This window comes from Bubalus kerabau, chromosome 14 (assembly GCF_029407905.1).
Source record: "Bubalus kerabau isolate K-KA32 ecotype Philippines breed swamp buffalo chromosome 14, PCC_UOA_SB_1v2, whole genome shotgun sequence".
NCBI lineage: Eukaryota > Metazoa > Chordata > Mammalia > Artiodactyla > Bovidae > Bubalus > Bubalus kerabau.
This window is the reverse complement of record NC_073637.1, coordinates 33096994-33113233: the sequence shown is the minus strand read 5'-3', so window position 1 is coordinate 33113233 and position 16240 is coordinate 33096994. Positions and strand designations below refer to the sequence as shown.

Sequence of the window (16240 nt, the reverse complement as noted above, 5' to 3'; positions counted from 1 at the left end):
TGACCACCACAGCCCACACCGCACAGGTTCCCTGGCCCTCTGGCTGCTGGCTGATTTAATCCAGAGAGGCACTGGCAGGACATGGGGTGGAAAGAAGGGGATCAGGACATGCATCTCCTCGCCCTGCTCCTTCCTGGGCAGGCTGTGGCATGGCCGCTGCTATGTTCCTCTCTCTCTTAAGGCCGAAGCTCCTGTTGGGAGATCCTTTCTTCCAGGACCACAGCTCTTATGGGGATGAAATGCACAATTTTCTACCTTGAGTCCTTACATAAGTTTAAATGATAGGAGTTCCAATTTTCTAATCTAGCAGATGAAGCTAGCAACACCTACTTCACAAGGTTGTTTTAAGGATTTGCGATGATGAAACCTAGCACTGTTCAGTCAGTCAGTAAACTGGATCAAACACATTACAATTTGCTTCAAATGAATTTATATTTCCTCATTCAACAAATACTTATTAAGCTTTCATTGTGCACTAAGCAACACAAAGACTAAGAGAAAACTATACCTGCAAGGAACTTGACTAATGGGGGAGAATGATAAGCAATACAGAATTTATGATAGTTGGTTATACAGAATTTATGACAGTTGGTTAAGTATGATTTTAGATGTATGCATGGTACACTCTGCTGCTAAGTCGCTTCAGTCATATCCGACTCTGTGCAACCCCATAGACGGCAGCCCACCAGGCCCCGCTGTCCCTGGGATTCTCCAGGCAAGAACACTGGAGTGGGTTGCCATTTCCTCCTTCAATGCATGAAAGTGAAAAGCGAAAGTGAAGCCGCTCAGTCGTGTCTGACTCTTAGCGACCCCATGGACTGCAGCCCACCAGGCTCCTCCGTCCACGGGATTTTCCAGGCAAGAGTACTGGAGTGGGGTGCCATTGCCTTCTCCATGGTACACTCTGAGAACACACAAAAGGGACATGCACGCAGATCATCATGGATCCTCAGGAAATCCACCAGGGATTTCCCTGGTGGTCCAGTGGCTAAGACTCTGAGCTCCCAATAGAGGGGGCCCAGGTTTGATCCCTGGTAAGGGAACCAGGTCCCACGTGTCACAACCAAGAGTTCCCATGCTGCAACTAAAGATCCCTGTGCAGCCAAATAAATAATTTTATTTTGCAAATTATAAAGCCAGGCAGGTATGGGAACAGATGTTTGAAAGATATCACACTTGTCTGCCTCAATTTTCTCTGGAAAAAGGAGTTAGAATAATGAAATTATTGCTGTGAAGAAATCATACAAAGATCAAATCATTTGTCCATGCTAGTATCCAGCAAACACGTGATTCCAACTCAAATCTGTGACTCCCCAAATATATATGTATTCATTTGCTATACCATACTGGCTCTCCTTAAGCTGAGTCGAACCTGCAACCTAACAATATTTAATATTTAGTGTCTAAGCAAGATTATAACCCAGACTGTGCTTTACATGTGTTAACCTGATTGCTCCTCACAACAGTTCCACTGAGAGGAAACCAAGGAAAAACCGAAGCATAAAAAGATGAAGTAACCTCCTGAGGCGGTGGAGTCAGGATTAGAGCCAGCAGTGGTCTGACTTCAGGACCATTATCTTTTAGATCACATACCTCGACAACACATGTATGCTCTGAAGAGCCCTCTGGGAAGCAATGAAGAAGGTTCATGGACATGTTTTTAAATGGTCAGAAGCAAAATTTTGAAAAAGCAATCTTGCTATGACTGTATACTTAAGGTATATTTATTCTGTAAAACTGAAGCAATTAAAATTCTGAAGCAATTAAAAATCTAATGGCCAGGCAGCTCAATAAAATGGAGTGAGGAAAGGACTGATATAAGAATCTCACTCTAGGCACGTCCCTGGCAGTCCAAGGGTTAAAACTCTGTGCTTCCACTGCCAAGAGGTGTGGGTTCCATCCCTGATCTGGGAGCTAAGATCCTGCTGCACGGTGCAGCCAGATAATAATAATATTAATAGGGAAAAATGGATGTTGGGTACATGGGTACTTCTGTACTACTATCTTTGTTACAATTTTGTAAGTTAAAAAAAAACTATTCTAAAATTAAAAGTTTAATTAAAAAAAGGAATCCCACACTAAGAAAGAGAAGAACAAAGAGCCATGTGTTCACATGAGAATCAAAGTTGGAACTCTGGGGAAGGTTCAGAGGTATGGAGGGCCTCTCAAAGAGGAACAGAAAAACAGTCTGCCTTCGTTCTGCTGGAGAGTCACAAGATCATCCTGCAGACTGGTTCCCAGGGGCAGCTGGCTTGCCTAAGGGAGGTCACATGGTTCTAAGGAGACTGAGTTTAGATGTGTGTGTGAAGTCTCTCAGTCAATTTCCACTCTGGGATCTTATGGACTGCAATCTGCCAGGCTCCTCTGTCCATGGGATTTTCCAAGCAAGAATACTGGAGTGGGTAGCCATTCCCTTCTCCAGGGGAACTTCCCAACCCAGGGATCAAACCCGTGTCTCCCGTGTGTCCTGCATTGGCAGGCGGATTCTTGTACCACGGAGCCACCTGGGAAGCCCTGACACCATGAATGAACTCAGACACGTTCAATGTAACAAAACAAAGTGGGTCAGATAAGAAAAGAATTTTCAGAGGATCTTAGGGGCGAGAATGCTTTGCCAAGATACTGTCACAGCTAGTAAATGTTGTATGTATGGTGGTTCTCAACAGGGGACATCTGTCAACGAATGGAGACATGTTTGGTTGTCATAGTTTGGGGGGCTGCTAGTGGCTACAGGTCAAGGATGATGCCATGCATCCTGCATTGCTCCTACAACAGAAAGTTACCTGGTACCCCTCCCCAACAAAATTAACAAATAAGTAACGATAATAAATAAAAGGGACGTCCCTGGCAATCCAGTGGTTAAGACTCTGCACTTCCAAAGCAGGGGATGCAGGTTCAATCCCTAGTCAAGGAACTAAAATCTCACATGCTGGGCAGCATGGCCAGGGAAAAAAAAAAAAAAATTACCTGGTCCACAATGTCAATACTGTTAAGGTTGAGAAAGTAACGTTTATTGAGTGCTAGCACCAGGCACTGTTTCAAGTGTTCACATCCAACACATAGCTTACTTCTCACAGCAACCCAAGAAGTCAAGGGTCATTATTCCTATTTTACAGATGAAGAAACTGAGGCTGCCAGGTCCACATCCTCACAGAGCTCTTGGTGGCAGCACTGTGATGTGAACACGGCTCTCACCAAGAGCCCAGTGTGCACACGCCGCCTCTCAATTTCTTACACTTCTGCTGCACACATCCCTTCTAAATCACATTTGGAGGCAAAGCAATGGAGCACCAAGTGCCCATTAACCACGGAGTTACAGAAAGAGAGCCGCACACAGGAAAAGCAGCTTTCAACTCTGCCACCAGGAGGCGACAGGGAGTGCTGCTGAGACCATCACCCTCAACATTTAATCAAAAGCCTGGTACAGAGCGGGCTGTGAGTGGGGGTGGTCCCATCACTAGGGCAATCAAGAGCTAAATTATGAAATAAAGAAAATACCAAAATAGATCTTATCATAGGATTTTTTTTGAGCATTAATAAATTCAATTTTTTAAAAATATTGGCCCTGTGAGACTTAGAAAATGAACTTACGGTTGCAGGGGGAAGGGATAGTTAGGGAGTTTGGGATGGTCATATACACACTGCTACAGTTAAAATGCACAACCAACAAAGATCTACTGTATAGCACATGGAACTCTGCTCAATGTTATGTGCCAGCCTGGATGGGAGGGGGATTTGGGGGAGAATGGATATCTGTATATGTATGGCTTAGTCCCTTCCCTGTCCACCTGAAACTATCACATCGTTAATCGGCTATACTCCCAATACCAAATGTTTTTGGTGTTAAAAAAATAAACAAAAACTTAAAAAAAAATTGGGCCTACGAAAAGCAAAAATATGAAAAAAGATGAAATTTCATGATAGAAAACTCCAAATTCAAGTTATATTAAAAATGTTGGATAAACATTGATTAAAATAGACAGATACGAATTAAGACTTGTTTTCCCCCTTCACCATGTTCACCTTTTTGTCCACTGTATGCAATTATTGGCCTGGATTGTGTCCATCTTTGTTTCAGACAGCAGAAAAAAAAAAAAAACAAAAAACACAGCTCATAAGAAAGTCAGAAGATTCTTCTGCTTTTCCCTCTACAATACAAGCAGAGCCCTTCTTAACTCATTTCTTCCACAATCACAGAGACTGTTCAGTATTGACTAATGGGGCCTACCCAAAATTACAAGGTAGGTGCATTCGTAACTATCAGCATCCACTCAACTCAACACGGCAGAGAGGGGTCAGTGATTCATACTAAAGCACAAATGGAATTTAATAATGATCCTGTTTCGAGCAGAAGGAGCAGGCCTGGAGGACCTACAGGTTTTCTTCATCAGCAGGAACATGACTGGACACTGTGTGTTTGGAAACAAGGATCCTAAGGAGGGAACTGACAGAGATGGTGAAGGAAGAGAAAAGAGAAAATTCAGGCAGACCCTGGGCATGGCTTGGGGACTGGTATGAGAATTGCTCTGGGGAAGGGGGATTTACCTAGAGAATTCAAGAAAAATAATTGGGGGATGAGGGCAGGAATTACTCCTGAGAAGGCTATAAGTCAAGTGGGTAGGTCTGCTTTTAAACTATATTAAAAGCAGCTTCCTAGGACATTCTTACCCCAAGCCAACTGGTTACTTCATTGAAAGTTTACATAAGAGTATATAATCTAAATCTGTTTACTTCCCCCTCACAGACTACCAGCTCCAAATATATTGGAAATGTTTCAACAGAAACAAAGCACCTCTTTGTCACATCTATAAACTAAGTTCATTGCAGAAGAACTGAAAAATCTAACAGGATCCGCCAATGAAAGATACATAGTAACCTCCCCAGCCTAACACATGATGAATCAGTTACAACTTTTCCTGTTTTCCTACTTTATTCTAATTCCCACCCCACCCTCCTCTTTGATTTCGCTCTCATTCTGTAATCACAAAACAGTCCTAGTTTTCCTTACTGCAACTCTTATTTGAGACACCTTTTATCCTGATTCTGGATAAAGAACAGTGATACAAGAATCAGAAATAAAGTTTGTGCACAATATCCAATGTGTGGACACAATATAGAATAGTCTGCACCCAGCAATTTGATAGGAGTGTTCCAGAATCTGGACAAAAGTTACATTAATTTGTTGGTTTTCTGAAAACTGGCTGCATTTTATTAGACACTTAAGGAAGGGACTGAGTGAAGAGGCAGAAGTGACTGCTGACAATCCTTTGTTCTCCAGTATTAAAATCAAAACTGCTAGGATAAAGAGGAAGGCCTTAACCTCATGCCAACTAACATGTCCCTTCACTGGTTCCAGAAATGACAGGGCAAGGGTGTGAACTGCAGCAGCAATGCTCTGCTCTACCCTCATCAGCCTCCCAAAGCCACTATCTTGGGGTCCCCATCACGAGAACACCTGCCCTATTCTCAGCTTCCCATGCTTCTGCACTGTTGGGGGGGAGCACATTCCCACCCAGAACACTTCCAGAGATGATTCTCTGGGGGACTATGATCACTGGCAGGGAAATAGGTAGATGGGTGCCTATATGAGGCAAGAGAAAAGTGCAGGGGCAAGTGGCACGGAACCAGCAGTGGTAATAAAACACCGCAGGCCCTAGGAAAGCTAGGATACAGCTGCTTCTGACTGGGGAGGTTGGCAGAATTCAGATTAAAGAAGCACCAAAACTCCAAAAAAAAAAAAAAACCACACAGGAAAACAAAAACCAACCAAAAAACCCCCCACAAAGACAAGGATAACCATCACATCTTAGAGTGTCCTGGGAGCACCTTCAGCTTTGTATCTCTTCTAATCTCATGTCAATCCATTCTTCCCACAGTAGCCAGAGCAATTTTTTAAAATCACTGTAAATCTGATAATTTCACTCCTTTCCTTAAACTCTTTCCATTGCTTCCCCCTGCCCTTAGAATAAAATCCAAACTCTGAATTACTGTCAACAGCCTACAAGCACCCATGTGACCTAACCACTTCCTACCTCTCCAGCTGCCTTGCACCAGGGTCCTTACCCCTGCAATCACTAGACTCCAATCAGAACAGCCTCTCCCCAAGGCTCACACTCACTGAGCATGTTCCCAACTCCGGTCTCTGGTCCCTGGGTCCCCTCTGCCTAGATGGAAGGCTTTCTCTTCAACCCTTCACATTGAGGCCTTTGTTCAAAGGTCACTTTCTCCTACAAGCCTTCACGATCACCCTAACTAAAGTGCTCCTTCCCCAAATGAATCTTCTGTCATCATCCTGGGCTTTCCATTTTAGCATTTACATCTAAGATAGCATGTGACTTGTTTATTGAGAAGCCCCAACTATAGTGCAAAATTTGTGACTTCTTTACCACCATCATGCACTCAGTAAACCCCAATATACATTAGTTGTTTATTCTTTCAACAAATGGGTGGAAACAAACACTTGGGAATTGTAATTTGCTAAAGAATGTAAGTAAGATCTTCAAAGCAGCCACTGCCTCATTATTCCTTCATCAGTCTCCAGAATCACCCATTTCTCCCCTTTCACTAGATCAATTCTATTACCATACATACTAATATACTACAGTATCTTAATAAAATTTTCCTGAAAACATATAGATTTACTTAATTTAACAGATAGTTACACAGTGCTTACCAAGTGCCACAGATATATAATTAGTCTATGCTACAACTTTCAAATATTTGCATGAATGATTCTATCTGATAACACCTTTAACTAAGGCGTTTTATAAACAAAGAAGACTCAGGGTAAACACAGATGATTATACGGTGTGATAAAGGATACTTTACTCCAAAGCAAATATTTGCTTTCAAGGTTCTTTTTCTGACAGTAAAATTTCACTGGTTAGCACATTAGAAGAAATTTCCCAAAGACAAAATTTACAGTCAATTACAAATTTAAATTATAGTACACTTTCAATTTAAATTGTAGTATGTTTGCTTTAAATCCTGACCTCACACTAGCTGTTGTTAGTAAAGATGCAGATTTTTACCTTAAAGTTTTAACATTTCAAAAATTAGGTCTTAACCTAATCAAAAAAATGGGCAGCAGATCTAAACAGACATCTCTCCAAAGAAGACACACAGATGACTAATAAACACATGAAAAGATCCTCAATATCAATAATTATTAGAGAAATGCAAATCAAAGCTACAGTGAGGTATCACCTCACACTCGTCAGAATGGCCATCATCAAAAAATCGACAAAAAATAAATGCTGGAGAAGGTGTGGAGAAAAGGGAACCCTCCTACATTGTTAGTGGGAATGTAAATTGGTACATTATGGAGAACGGTATGGACGTTTCTTAAAAAACTACATATAGGACTTTCATATGATCCAGCAATCCCACTCCTGGGCATATATCTGGAGAAAACCATAATTCAAAAAGATAAATGCACTCCAATGTTCACTGCAACACTATTTACAATAGCTAAGACATGAAAGCAACCTAAATTCCAAGAGAGGAGTGAATAAAGATGTGGTACAAATACACAATGGAGTATTACTCAGCCATAAGGAAGAATGAAATAATGCCATTTGCAGCAATATGGATAGACCTAGAGACTGTCATACTGAGTGTAGTGAGACACAGAAAGACAAATATCATATCACCTGTATGTAAATCTATAAGAATGGTAGAAATGAATTTCTTTACAAAACAGAAAGAGTCACAGATATAGAAAACAAACCTATAGAAGGGAAGGGGGATAAACTGGGAGATTGGGAATGACATATATACACTACTATGTATAAAATAGATAACTAATAAGGACCTACTGTATAGCATAGGAACTCTACTCATTATTCTGTAAGGACCAATATGAGAAAAGAATCTAAAAAAGAGTAGATATATGTTATGTGAAACTGATTCACTTTGCTGTACACCTGAAACTAACAAAACACTGTAAATCAACTATACTCCAAAATAATTATTTTAAAAATCCACAAAAATTAGGACTTAACATATGTGTATTTTTTTTCCCTACCAACTCTTTCCTGTCAATAGAAACTACAGATTCATCCCAGCAATGGTAAAATAAATTTAGAAGATATTTGTAAGAAAATAAATTAGGCTAATGAGTGCCCGAGAATGGAAAAACTCCAGTTGAGGTTTGGGAGGCAAAAGAGAAGGAAAGAAAATTAAACTGCAGAAATGTCTACACAACTTCCGTAAATAAGATTTAATCTATTAGGAAAAAAAAAAATCACAGTAAAATAAAAGCAATCATTCAGCTAGAATATGTGCAAGGGCACGTTTATAATGAAATGAAGCAAAATATATGAAACCAAATGCTGACAGAAGACTTAATAAAACCGGAAGCTTCAACAACAGACAAATTCAAGAATCTTGTATCTATCACCTTTCTCTGAAGAATTTAAAAGCTTCTGGCATTTATCCTCTGTATATATCCAGAAAATAAACAACAAAAGAAGCACAAACATTTTATGAAACAATGAAGGAAAAGAAGGTAAACTGCTCTCTGCAGGTCAGAAAGAATGTTCAGTCTTCCAGCTCAGAAAACAAAGGGAGACAGTATTATTCATGTCAAGAGATGCAAATACAAAATACAGCTTAGGAATAACTCCTCACAAGAAAATCCAAAGCTGCAGATGGCTTCATGACTCTATCTTGTTCTAATGGTTTTCTGAGTGAGTCTGTGTATTTTTTTTTAAACTTGGGCCTGGCAGCCTACATGGGTGTTGGGTCTATTGCTCTCCCTTCCAAAAATCCAGACCTCAGTAACTTGCATTAAGAATTTTTCTAGAATTGAGCTTCCTTTGCCTTCTTCCTGGAGTGTCCATCTTGTAGAAATGATCGCTGAGGCTCAATATTTCATGATTTAAAGACCTATTAAGGTGAACTTTATTTTATTTTAAAAAGAGCTAAGTGGGTACATAGCTTGCTTTCCTCAAAAAAGTAACTAGAATTTGTGTGTACATGCTTCCTGTCCTCCAGGACCTTGTATGTACCAAAAAAGAAAAGACAAATGCCCAGAGAACTACAATCAGAGTGTGACAAGTTCTTTAAAAGTCATAAAAGTCTCTAGACTTCAGAGGCAGGAAACACATTTTCCAACTAAACCTATATAGGTATCTGCAGTAGCAGTAACATGTGAGAGGTTTTGAAGGCTGGGCACTTAGAAACAGCAGCAAAAGTCCTTGGGACAAACAGGTAACAGTCATATAGTCCCATTTGTCAGAATTCCTGCCCACCCAGAGGAAAAGACCTACTTATTAATAAAAAAAAGAAAGAGAAACTGTTGTGAGGCAACCCTGGAATTTTATAGGGAATCAACATCAAAGCCTTATTCTACTTTCACATTTACAAGTAAGTATAGGCTGGAAATCACTTTTCTTCTATGTGGGAGACACAGGCTGGAAAAGTGGATTTGAGATCGCGTTACAGAGAACTCAGCGCCAGCCTTCTCACTCTGGATTTCATCCTGCAGGTGAGGATGTGAAGCCAAACGAGAAGGGAGCTAGTAGAGCTGAGTGTAGAGGGCGAAATGGAATCCAGGAGGACATGAAGACATGGGAACGTGGCAGCAATAGGAATGGCAGGACTGCAAAAACCTGACAAGAGAACTCAGTCAGTAGCTATTATCTGCACATGGAGCGCCAGGGAGAAGGAGGAATCAACACTGCCTCCAGGTTTCGCTTCCCTGGTGGCTCAGGCAGTCAAGAATCTGCCTGCAATGTGGAGACCCAGGTTTGGCCCCTGGGTCAGGAAGATCCCCTGAAGAAGGAAATGGCAACCCACTCCAGTGTTCTTGCCTGGAGAATTCCATGGACAGAGGAGCCTGGTGGACTACAGTCCAAGAGGTCACAAAGAGCTGGACACGACTGAGTGGCTAACACAACAGGACAAATAACTAGAAATGGGGGAGGGTGGAACATGGCAAAATGAATGGTGAACTGGCTTAAGTAATTACTAGTCCTAGCTGGACACGCCGGCATGTGACCCTCCCTGGTGCCAGGCACTTCGGGAATAGCAGTGGACACAACTGGCAAGCACCCCTGTCCTCATGGAACTTACCATCTCGTGGCAGACAACAGATAACAGACAAGTAGACAGGCAACTATATATTACAGGAAGAGTAGGGCTGAATGGGATTTTAAACAGGAGGGTCTGACTGATACAGCAACATCTGAACAAATACCTACAGGTGAGGGAGTGGACTCGACAAGGAGCCAGGGGACAGTCAGCAAGCAACAGACCAGTATCTCCAAATAATTTCACTTCAGGACGCTTTTGAAGTTAGTAGCAATTGCAACGTATCTCTTTCATGACTGGGACTCAAGTCTGATTTCCTTGCGCTAGCATTTGGTAACTCTCTTACCCAACCAAGGAAACTTCACCAATAACACAATGATAATAAACTGCCTAGAAGGTCAATGTGTTTACACTGGCTGTTTACATTCCTTACATGAGAGAAAAGGGCTGTATAAAATAACAAAACTAAAGCGCTGTTAGAACATGTTTGTACAAAGCTGAAGACAATCATCTTGTTCTCAAAGCAATCATTGATGTGGCAACTCTGAGACTTGTGATTTAAATCAAAGGTGCTAAAGAATGATTATGAATCATGCAATTAAGCTATGAAGCAGGATGATGCTGAGAAAAATCATTCACAGCACCATAAAACTGTCAAAAATAAAAATAGTATTATCATCAACACCAGAAGTAATATCATCCTTTGATTTTATAATCTGCTTCTCAGCAGAGCTGAATTCTAGTCTAAGCCCTGTCACTTGCTGGTTTTGGATCTTTGGGTATGATTCTCATCTATGAAAGGCAGCCCATCTGATTTTTCAGATTCCTTTCAATACTGAGTTTCAACCTGGCAAATTAGGATTCTTATGATGATGGTTAGTTTATGTACTCTGGTTTACCTCATTTTGCAATGATATTATAAATAAGTACCCACCCAAAAGAGTATGACTTATAAGTTCTGTATAAAGTGAGATGAACTTCTTTTTGAGCACCAGAGTTTAGTGCTTAAAATGAGGCTAAGCTAAGCTGCTGCTAAGTCGCTTCAGTCGTGTCCGACTCTGTGTGACCCCACAGACGGCAGCCCACCAGGCTCCCCCGTCCCTGGGATTCTCCAGGCAAGAACACTGGAGTGGGTTGCCATTTCCTTCTCCAATGCATGAAAGTGAAAAGTGAAAGTGAAGTCGCTCAGTTGTGTCCGACTCTTAGCAACCCCATGGACTGCAGCCTACCAGGCTCCTCCATCCACGGGATTTTCCAGGCAAGAGTACTGGAGTGGGGTGCCATTGCCTTCTCCTTAAAATAAGGCTACACTCACTAAAAAGTGCTGCCTTTCTTCATGCCTCTTTGAGAACAGCCCTCAAGATGCTGAGGTTTTGGTATCATTTGAGAGTGGTTTTGATTTGGAAGAAGGAAGATGATCACATCTCTAGCACGACAGAATAGTAATGAGAACTTTTCCAGTGGGATTCAGTCTTTGAAAACTGTTCCAAAGCAACCTCCAAGCAATGGTTCTGCAGGAAGGTTTTTCTTTGAAGATGAATGCCCATCTGATTGCATAATAAAGAAAACGGCCCAAGTTACTGTGGACTATGCCTGCAATGCAGGAGACCCAGGTTCAATCCCTACGTCGGGAAGATCCCCTGGAGAAGAGAATGGCAACCTACTCCAGAATTCTTGCCTGGAGAATTCCATGGACAGACCATGGGGCCTCAGAAGAGTCAGACACGACTGAGCGACTAACATGAGCCAGACACTACTAAGTAGTAACTCACTTAATCCTCAAAAAAAATCCTATAATGCTGGATCTATTATTATTCTCACTATACACATGCAAAAGCAAAGTCATAGAAAAGTTAAGCAAACTGCCGGGGTTTTCATAATTAATAAGTAGATTCAAACCCCAACATTCCAGCTTCAAAGCCTGCCCGCTTAATCTCCACAATCCACTGCCTGTGCAAGCCTCCGTGTCCTTGCTGAAATAACAGTCCCATTACCAGCCGCACTCTTCCCGCAAACTTTGTTACACGAAGTCAAAATAAAGGCTCCCGGTAAGCTCACTGCCGAGTTGCTCCTACAGTTTCTGAACCACGAGCTAGACATGTACGTTACAAAGTATAAAGTCTCTGCAGTACCTGAGGTCTCTCGAGATTTGTGTGGTGGGTGGAGGGAAGAGTTTCGTGGCTCGGAGCCAGTGCGATGAACACGCGCTCCGAAGCTAGAACCCGACCCTGTCTCCCTCCCTTCCTCCCTCCCGAGGCTCACGCCACCCGGCCGCCCGCCCGCGCCCTGCGCTCCTGCTCCGCGCGGAAGTGGTACCGGGACCCGTCCGGCCGAACCACACCTGCCTCTGGCGCGCCCCCCAAGGGTGCCTCCACAGGGTCGGCGCGGCGCCGGGCCACCTGCCCACGCTTACCTTCGGAGACAGACGCCCAGCGCGTGGCGAGCGGGAAGCGCGGCCACAGCTGCGCCACACTCCACAGGCTTCCACGCCGCGCCTCCCGCCCCTACCGGCTCCCTCCGCGTTCCCCGCCCCTCGTGGCAAGCCACACCCCCACCTATCAACGGCGCCGTCTCGGTCGCTAGCCCCGCCCAAGCCGCGGGGTGGGGATGGGGGGGCGGGCTTTTGCTCACTCAGCTCCACCCTCTCAGCCTCCTGGGGCGAAGCTTCCGAGAGGAGCTGTAGGCGGGTAGCAGCCCCGGAGGGCCTGGGGTTGTCCGACCCCGAGGAAGGAAGGGCGGGACGCTTGCAGAGGGAAAGGGTGAAAAGAGAGAGACAGCCTTGAGGGGTAGGATGAGGAAAGAGGCTTGGGAAAGGGAAGAGAGGGCACTCTGCCCAGGTTCCAGCTAAGGTGTTGGACTGGGTGAGACAACGTTCACTTATTCAGGGCATTGGCTAATCTCATTCTCTTCGGACAGTCACACGAATTCTGGGTTCCAAGCGTGAGAAGTCATAGGGAACGGGTTCGAGGGGCAAAGAAAGGAAGCAATTCCTTTACCTATCTTCATCACACAGCCTCCTTGTTTTGAAAATTGTGGAAAGGACTCCCAGAAAGTATCCTCACTCCAGATTTGTTGTTGAGTCACTCGTCTCCAACTCCTTGCGACCAATGGACTGCAGCACGCCAGGCTTCCCTGTCCTTCATCATCTCCCTGAGTTTGCTCAAACTCACATCCATTGAGTCGGTGATGCCATCCAACTATCATTCCAGATTTAAATTAATGTTAATCATTCCCTTTCCCTTCAAACAGCTCCCCTCAAACAACTTTTAAACAGAGCAGACCCAAGTTTGGCATTAATGCCCATTGTGTACTACTACAAAGTTTGCCATGGTGTGTTTGGATAAAGAGAAAACAAAAATCAGATCTCTGGAAAGGAATTATTTTAATTATTAATTGATTTAGGAAGGTGAAAAAACGATTTAGGGAATTAAGTCAATAACTAATTGAATTATGGCGGGGAAACACACAACTCACTTTGCCACAAACAGGAATGATATACAGAAACCTTTGCTAGAAGATTTTCTGAAAATGGTGCCAAGAGGCCAGCCTAGCTGTGTGGCCTGAAGGGAAGTCACAATATCTGAAGTCCTCAATTTCCTTATCTGTAAAGTGAAGTGATTAGGCCTGGAGACCTCATGATCTCTTAAATACGCTTCCTCACTCCACATTATCCTGCCAGGTTCAATGATAAGGGAGAAGGGCCATGGGAAAGGTGCTGTCCAGTTAGGAGACACACAGAGAAATTGGGAATTTTTAGGAAAAGCCTCAGAGATCTCTGGCATCATTTCACTGAAGCGCTCCTCTCTGACTTTTCTATTTGTTATAATAGTAACACTCTGATCCTAGCTCAGAAGTTTAGACGCTTCTTCCTTCTCAATCCTCACAACTAGTCACTAGGTCCTTGATTTTCTCCATTTCAAGGTCTCTTCAATGACCCCTCTCATTTTCAATGTCATCTCTGTACAGAGTACAAATGCAAAGAACTCAGAATCTTGTATCTGACCCTCACTTACTTTTTCCACCTACAATCTCCAACTGCTCTCTGTGTATCTACACATTTGTCTGACAGACTGTCTTCTCACTGCATGGTACCCACAATAAACAGCCAACACTTCTGCCATGGCACACTTATAGCCACTATTCCCTGCTCAGAATACCTCTCCTCAGTCCTAGTTACTGTCAGGACTACAATAGCTCAGCTCAGGAACCTCTCTATGTAATAAAATGGCTGCAATGCTTAGAATCTGTACTGCTCCACTTGGCACTCAGCAACAACCACTTGTTTTGTTTTCTCTGTTATTTATCATTTTTATCTTCAAAACTAAACCATAAGCTATTTACTGAATGTCCCCAAGCTCCAGCCAATCCAGGAAGAAAAAGCTATTTTCAATATCTCAAAAAGCCTAAAAGAAACTATATATTCATCTACAATTAGGCTATTCAGGTTACCTATCACAGAAAGATTCTCTGTTTTTGTCTGAAATTATACAATGCTGAAGTTACACAATTACTTCAAGTTAAACCATGGACAGAGGAGCCTAGTGGTCTACAGTCCACAGAGTCTAAGAATTGAACACAACTTAGCACTAAACAACAACAACCAAAGCTTTGATGGGCAGTTATATGTGACTGATCAAAGACACAGGAAAATAAATTATCATTAAATAAGATTTGTTTGTTTTGAAGACCAAATCTTTGAGATTCATGGAGCTACATAAAAATAAAAAGTAGCCTACCCATTCTTTGTCACCCCATGGCCAAACAAGTGATGTACCTATGTGTGTGTGCTAAGTTGCTTCAGTTGTGTCCAACTCTTTGTGACCCCCATGGACTGTAGCCCACCAGGCTTCTCTGTCCATGGGATTCTCCAGGCAAGAATCCTGGAGTGGGTTGCCATGCCCACCACAGGGGATCTTCCTAACCCAGGGATCAAACCCATGCCTTTTACGTTTCATGCACTGGCAGGCGGATTCTTTACCACTAGTGCCACCTGGAAAGACCAATGTGTCTATAGTGAGTGAAGTCGCTCAGCCGTGTCCAACTCTTTGTGACCCCATGGACGTAGCCTACCAGGCTCCTCAGTCCATGGGATTTTCCAGGCAAGAATACTGGAGTGGCTTGCCATTTCCTTCTCCAGGGGATCTTCCCAACCCAGGGATAGAACCCAGGTCTCCTGCATTGTAGGCAGACACTTTATCGTCTGAGCTACCAGGGAAGCCCGTATGCTGCTGCTGCTACGTCGCTTTAGTCGTGTCCAACTCTGTGCGACCCCAGACACGGCAGCCCACCAGGCTTCCCGTCCCTGGGATTCTCCAGGCAAGAACACTGGAGTGGGTTGCCATTTCCTTCTCCAATGCAGGAAAGTGAAAAGTGAAAGTGAAGTCGCTCATTCGTGTCCGACTCTAGCGACCCCATGGACTGCAGCCTACCAGGCTCCTCCATCCACGGGATTTTCCAGGCAAGAGTACTGGAGTGGGGTGCCATTGCCTTCTCCAGGGAAGCCCCTATAGTGAGTCCTTAAAAATATATTCATCAGATTATGATTATTTTCAGTTTTTTTTAAGTTCTCTCTCTCCCTTGCTATAATTAAAATACTGGCCTTTTCTTTTTCATGCAAATAAAGCTGTAGGAGTTTCCCTTTCTAATTTCAAATAAACTTTCAAGAATAAGATAAACAAGAATCACACAGCAGCTCTTGGTGTTGGACTAGAAAAGGTTTTAGTATTCCAGAAATAAACCCTCGATTCACAATAAACTGCCTGTGTTAGGAGGCCCTAGGTACTATTAAGATCTTAAGAAAGTAAAATTTCCTTCACTGCAACCTTACCCAAACGAAACAAGTAGAAGCAGAACCAAGTTTGCAGAACCATACCAAGTAAAAGACTGAAAACTGATTTGCAATCTATCAATGGCTCCTTGTGTTTTGAAAATGTCACCGGCATGTTTAAGGGAGGCCGCAGAGCTCTGAAGTCTGGCCTAAACAATCTATAAATCACCAGTCACAGCAAACCTTTCTAATATTCTAGAGATTTAAGAAGTATTAAACAGGCAGACTAAACAACAGTCACACTTCATTTTACAGAGTGGTTGTACCAGAGGCTATTTATTATAGACTCTTGGAACTTTTCCTCTCCTCAGAGTGTGACTGTTAAGAGCAGAGCCTTGGGACTTACCTCGTGATCCCGCCTGCCAAGGCAGGGCACAC

The 16240-nt window shown here is 43.0% G+C and overlaps 1 protein-coding gene across 7 annotated transcripts in view; it reads right to left on the bottom strand.

Moving 5' to 3' along the window:
* SGK3 (serum/glucocorticoid regulated kinase family member 3) overlaps positions 1 to 16240 on the bottom strand; it is a 120582-nt gene that overhangs the window by 51129 nt on the left and 53213 nt on the right. For 4 of the 7 annotated variants that reach the window (XM_055546146.1, XM_055546152.1, XM_055546151.1 and 1 more), the window contains exon 1: positions 12449 to 12594. The exons of 2 other annotated variants lie outside the window; for them this stretch is intronic. The gene's annotated coding sequence lies outside the window, so the exon portion shown is untranslated. Of the gene's footprint in view, positions 1 to 12167; positions 12304 to 12448; positions 12595 to 16240 lie in introns of those variants that run through there. One more of the 7 variants, XM_055546148.1, reaches the window with a different exon arrangement.